Here is a 7,178-nt window from a genome sequence, read left to right on the forward strand (position 1 = left end):
GACTTTGATTCACATCACTTCATTCTTTCATTATTCATTAGTGAATTAATGTCAATTTCCATCTTAATTATGATAATTAAACATTTAAAATCTTTTAATCTAACACGATTAAGATCCAGCTAAGACAATTTAATCAGCTGTATTTTTAAATCCCAGAAATCTTGTTGCCCAGCCAAATAGTGCAGACTGTTTACACATCATCCAATTTGCATTTGGAACATGTGATTTTGTGTGAACTGAAAAAATGTGCAACTTAATATGTTGAAGAAATTAATTACCTTATGATAGTTCTTTAATAGCAGACAGGAAATCTTTAACTGGTTACTTTTTATTTCTGTTTAACCGGGGACACACTAATGATATTACAGAATACAGTGCATCTCATCAAATCTGTTTGAAAAATCCTAATGTCACTTATGTCAGTCTTTAATGCAAACCAAATGAGTCTTTCCCATAATAAGAAGCTTCCCAGAATTAGTTTCCGTTTGCAGAAAATTGCAATAGGCTGGCACTTTTATCTAAAAATTTCACTCGTGCATAAGCAAAAAACTCATATATTATTTGGTTACATTCCATCAGTACGAGAAATAACATTGTGCAAATTCTATGCATGCTAATGATATATAGAAATCCACCTGCTTTCAGATAAAATGAGTTTAATTTTCTGTTGCCCACTGCCTGGTTGGCCTTTCATAAATTACTTATGCACAGCTATTATTAAAATAGGGGAAAAGCAAATTAGAAAGTCTTCATATCTCTCAACTGGATTTAGCCAAGGCAGGGCTGTAGCAGACAGAGTCAGCGTTTTTACAAATTCTGCTCTCTTGAATTTTTTTGTATCTCTCTATATTTCTGTACCTCTGTTGTAAATGCTGTGACCCCTGTTTTTACAAAATTAACCTAAATCATTTCTATTTTACAAGCTTAATGGAATTCTCAGAATTCTCTAATATACATATATATTCAAAATTATTTGTTGCTTAATTTGAATTTCCCTATCTTCTTTGCTTTACTACTTGTGCATCTGCTGTTGGTCTAATTCTGAAAAGGAAAACCTTCAAATTATAACATTTGAATGATGTCAATCTAATTGAGCTCTTTGAATGCTTATTACCTTATAGGATAGAGAAGAAGAAAACTGAAAAACCCTTCTTAATCCATTGAAATAATGTCAAAATCAGAATAAATTTGCTGATGGTATATGTATGAAATACTAAAAAATTGAAAGTGCTATAGATACCGTAAAACCCACGTGTGGGAAATGGGTTAAAAAGTTATTCCCCAACTGTCAGGCAACACTGATCCGAAAGAGTGGTCAGGAATTACCTAATTGATTGTAACGTAGACTGTGAAATTACCATCATATTTTTTTCTCAGAAGCTTTGTGAAAAATGTTTTTTTTTTCTTTCTCAACAAACAAGAGAGAAGAGCATGATACTAAACTCAAAAATTAGTTAAAAAGTTAAATCAGGCCAAACTAAAATAAAGAAGACACGAGACCTGTCGTCATGGATCCATGTGGCCTGCTGCTGCTGTGCAAATTTTTCAACAGCTGGTTAATTGAGAAGGTGCTATGGCAAAAAAAAAGATTGATCGATTGACCTTTGATATTTCTAGTGCCGAAAAGCACATCTATTGATGAAACCCGATGTGCCAGTAGAGTCTGGCCCGTTTTTGAGGGAGCTGTGTAACATGGATTGAAGGGATCAGACATATTGTTGCAATGTATGTAAAAATACCAGGACCTGCACAAATGTCTGCTAGAATCTAGATCACAAGATATGGAGACTGCGGTGCAAATCACTGAACAAGCGAAAATAAGCCCATGCTTTTCCAAATTCAGTGAAGATTGTAATTCTCCACTTCTCCACTTATGAATCAAATGCTGGATTGTGTTCAAAGAGGAAATTAAAGTTCACATGGGGAGAAACAGAAAAGACCACAATGGCACACTCATGCAGTCAAACATCAGCCTCAACTAAGACGGCTTGAACCATCCAGGATGTGGCTGATGTTAAGTGGAAGTGTACTGAAGACAGGAAACAGCAGTTTGTGTTTCTCTGAACAAAGAGTTATGGAAGCTTGGAAAATTTTGGCCAAGTTTTAAAGTTCAAATCTTGGCTTCCTTCAAGAAAAATCTAGATGAGATTCTCAAATGAATTAGATACTAGCAACTCAAAGAGCCAGGTGAGCCAGATAGCTTCTACGCATTCAATACCTTTCTTATGTTCTTTCTTCTTGTCCTCTATATTCCATCTCAGAAATACCACTATTTTTGTCATTTCAACTTAATTAGCAACTCATTGCAGATGGGGTAGCTGTCATTTTATGTATCGTGAGACACAAGTTTTATTCTGTTAAGCTTTACATATGGTGCTTTACTTTATCAGTTTAACATTTCTCTTGCATACTGCTGTGCTGAAATTGAAATGCAAGAGACCCAGTGATGTCAAAGAGGACTCACTGACACTTCAGGCTGATAGGTAATAGGTAATAGTGAAAATGTCACACAACTGTCAAAACAGAGCAATTGTCAGGACCTTGGCAGGGAAGGGCTAAAAACAGCCCAGTCTAAAAAAGACTGTTCTGTTGTAATGATTTGTTTCCAAGAAAGTAAAAGTAACAAGATTATCTCTGCATAAAGAAGTAATCTGCTACATGTGGATAACAATAAGGCTATGACCTGCTGCCCTCTGGAATTCTGGTATCACATTGAGTGCAGTGAGTTTTGGTGCTACTGCAGGAACTGAAAGGCAAAGTGCAGAACATTCCTTAATACTCACAAGTGAAATTTGTATTGTTACATTCACCTAATGTGGCACAGCAGTGCTGGACCTGCTGTGCTGTCTGAGTGGAATTTGTATATTCTCTTCATGTTTCTCCCACAGTCCAGAGATATGCTGGTACAGTAGGTTCACTGGCTTCTGGAAAAAATTGCACTGGTGTGAGTTGTGGTACTTTCACACAGGACTTTATATGTAGAATGAACACTACCTACTCCAAACTGCTAAAGAAAACATGCTGATAATATGTAAATATATTATATATTTTTAGAAAATTTAAAAGATCTCAATTGCAGAAGTATTCTTGCAATGGCAACCACTTGAATAGTTTTAATGGTCACTAAATTAGTGTCATGGTCTGCCTGTGTGCAATCAAATCATTCACTTTTTTTCAGAAAAGGTGGGTCTGTCTCTGTAAATTCCAAGACACAGTATTATGACAAATCTGTCTTGAAAATTCAGGAACATTCAAATCAATCCGGGGACAAAGCACTAAAGAGGCACAGATCATGAGAAGGTCACTTATCCCTGTGAGTAGAGTGGAGTCTATCATTAAGAAGTGTGGTGTGAAGTATGCCACCAAGACACTATCCACACAAGGCAAAATGGATGGTGCAATAAACAGGCAAATACTAGAAGAAAACCTCCTTGCAACACCCAAGGATCTCTAAATGGGTTAGAAATTTACATTTCAAGGGATCAATAACCTGAACCCAAGAATATGACAAGGAAAGAGCAAATTTCCTTGGTCCAGTCAAACCCTGATGTAAATCCAATTCATGGCGAATGTTAATGATGACAATATTACTGTCCTTACTGTCCCAACTGAAGCACGTTTTCTAGAAATAATGGAAAAATACACCATCTCACTGTGCATAACTGATAGGACCTATGCAGTAATATTGACAGCAGAAATTGCTAGGAAAGATGCTTCCACCAAGTCTTGATTTAGGGTATACTTACTGTATATACCAACAATATTAAAAATATGTACTGCACAACACACATTTCTGCAAGCATATCAGTTTCAAAATCATGGCACAAGTAAATGTCCTTCAGATTGTTAAGTACAGTATAATTCACATTACCTTCTTCTTCTTTGTTCAAACATCTCCAGTCTTGACTGGAACAAGTGTAGAGGTTGGGAGTAACTTTGCTAAAGCTTTAAATATGTGACAGATTTAGTAATCTGGATATTAATATTGTTGCAAGGGTGATTTGTGATTGGCCTGATCCTCACAATGTAAGTATTCTTTGATAAAACATACTCCTTGTGTTGATGTGCTGAAAGGCCTCATATGTTTTGTTAGGAATTGAACCTGAGTTCATTGCCATGTGCTTGCATCCACAGTCTCTAAAGCACTTCACAGGAGAAAGATGCTTTTACCTACCGCCATGAAGGCCAGAGCAATAAAACAGTAGGTGGAATTCCATTTTCATTTGTGCAAGTAATGCTTTCTGGCACAATGCCCACTTGCAGGACTCTGTTATTCCTTTATAGAGCAACATTGCTTTGTGAGCCAAGGTAAAGCAAATGTGAACTATACTGTACACTCAAGGACAGCTGCTCCTCAGTGTCACATTTATTCCTTTCTAATTAAACCAAGTTTCTTTTCTGTGGCTACTGGAGATATAACAATGGTTATGTTTCAAATTTATCATTTACTTTTATTATATAATAGAAGTTACAATGCAAAGCTGTAGATTTTTAGAGTGTAACTTTCCTTCAAGCATGCTCATTTCTTATTGACTCATTATTTAAAATGTTATGTGTAAGTGCCTCAGAAACATAATATGATTGATCATTTTTACTTTTGTGGTACTGGTAGAAATACTGGAACTTGTTTAGTACATTTATTTTGGACAAAATCCCAACATATCAACATTGCTTATAGTAGTTCTGGACTGTATTACAAACTGATGGCAATATCAGTAGTTGCAGATGTACTGAATTCACTGGAGAGGAGTTCTGCTTTACAGGAGCACAGATGCACATAAACCACATTTTAAAAGGTAAAAGATCTATATAACACCTTCCCTGGGTTTGCTAGTTACACCACAGTGTGTGTGTAACCACCCACTCACTGGAGTAATCACCTATGATATTACTGCAAATCTGCAAATATTCTCTCCTCAGTCAGTGTGGTGGAACCCAGTGGTGGTTAATGAGTTATGCTGAGGTGTGTCGTCATAGTTTGTCTTAAAGTTTGTTTAAAAGATTAAATTTGAAAATCATATTCACCACTTTGTAGCAGTGTTTTTGTGGAAGAAAAACTGTATATCACTCCTCAGTGAGAACCCAGCATGAACGAAGGCAGGACCTGTGTCATCAATGTACTAGTGTGAACAGTATATTTTCTTCACAGGCACAGACACGAACCGCATACAACCTCACCACTATCAACACTTCTTGAGTTCTTTGGATATTTTTTTAGCTATGAATCATATTTAATTACTGAGTCAAAAAGCAGCACTTTTCCAGTTAATTTACACATACTGGTGGGTCATCCAGAAAAGGAAGCTGAGAACCACTGATCTAGGTTAATTACGGATTAAAACAAGTAACTAGAAATGCCACTTGAAAACAGAAAAAAAAATACTAATATCATCAACCAGGAGAATACATTGATGTTTTTCATGTGTAATTGTAATTGATAAGGAGATCATACGCACAAAAGAAATATAAAAACTGTACTCACTGTAATCATAGCTAAATTACCGATCTTGAATGTTGGAAGCAAACAGTGTTTTGAAGTCATTGTTTGGCAGAACAGCACCACCTAGTGGAATCTATAGACTATACAAGAAGTAGTTCAAGTAGGTAGCTGCGTCAGCATGTGTAGGCTGCAAAGAAACGTTCAAAGAAAATGTTTATTCCAAGAGAAAAAAAGAACCACAATGTTTTGGCCACACCCAAAAAAGGCTCCACAGCCAAAACGTTGTGTTTCTTTTCTACTCTTTTCAGCATGACTATGCCAGAAGTCTATATCAAGCACCTGCAAGCATTGTTCCTGATATGTCTTGCAGCACACAGGAACATATCTCAGACATGCAGGTGACGACCACCAGATATGGTGATGGGACTACACCCTGAACATGAAGACAATTAAATGACACCAATTTATCCAAACAAAATGTCTTTAGATCAAGGAAATTGGAACACCTGTCTATAGTCTATAGAAAAACAGAAAATACAGCAACAAATGTACTGTACATACTTCAGATTTTGTTGCACAACATCAAGTTCTGCAAATTCACATCTTGATGCCTGAACACAGCATGTTTCCATGAAAGTGACTAAATCTTTTCTGTAGCAGGTGAACTGACATTTTGTTGAACAGACAAGACATTAATATGTATGATTTATGATGGCATGATTAATATGTATTTATTTGATCAGTGTTTGATCAACAGGTCTTTCCTGTGAAAAGACAAAGGCTGTGCCTGTCATTCGAAGCAGTACAAGCTGTACACCTGTGGTATTTACAGTACTTTACCCAGAACACAGTTATTTTTTCTAAGGAATTCTATAAAAGAGTAAAACATGTCTTTTAATGCTCAATACACATATTTTTTAACTGCACTTTCAATAATAGTAGGCATGTCTTCTTCCCCGAAAAAGTAATTGATGTTTTACTATCCAAACAAATAGCAGTCAATGCTGTTTAAAATATAAACTAAACAAGTATATCTTGCTCACATAGTCAATAATTTAAAGCTTTACACTGTATATACAATATATAATGAATTTATTGTATCCTCTAAGCCAATCAATGTAATTTTCACATTTTAAATATAGCTCAGGTTTTATGCACGTGAAAAGGGTTTAAATGGTTTTTAATGTAATCAGATTTTGATTGGAAGATCATGGCTTAACTTTTTATTTGATAAAATTGTTTACAAATATAGAAGTGGGTATACTGTAATACAAGATCAGTACACATGGACCCCAGCAATCACTCAGCACTCTGCTAATGTATGGCAACCCTTGTCAACAGATTTTAGATGAGAGGAAGGACTATACTGGGAGGCAGGGTGGCACAGTGGTTAGCATCTCTGCCTTGGTTTAATTCCTGGGGTGCTGTCTGCGTGGTATTTGTATGTTCTCCCTGTGTACACATGAGTTTACTCCAGGTCCTCCATTTTCCTCCCATAACCTAAAGACATACTGGTAGGCTAATTGTCTTCTGGGAAACGCATGAGTGTGTGTGTCTCTGTGTCTGTCTGCCCTGTGATGGACTGGCGTCCCATCCAGGGTGTATCCTACCTTGTGCAAGTTGCTCGTTGGGGTAAGCTATGGCTCCCTCCTCAGACCCCATATTGGATAAGGTGGTTAGAAAATTGATGGCTGGAAGGATTATAATGATGAAGTTTCAATGGTAGGCAATGTTAGTG

The sequence above is a fragment of the Atractosteus spatula genome, chromosome 4 (assembly GCF_055471065.1).
Source record: "Atractosteus spatula isolate fAtrSpa1 chromosome 4, fAtrSpa1.hap1, whole genome shotgun sequence".
In the NCBI taxonomy this organism is placed as follows: domain Eukaryota; kingdom Metazoa; phylum Chordata; class Actinopteri; order Semionotiformes; family Lepisosteidae; genus Atractosteus; species Atractosteus spatula.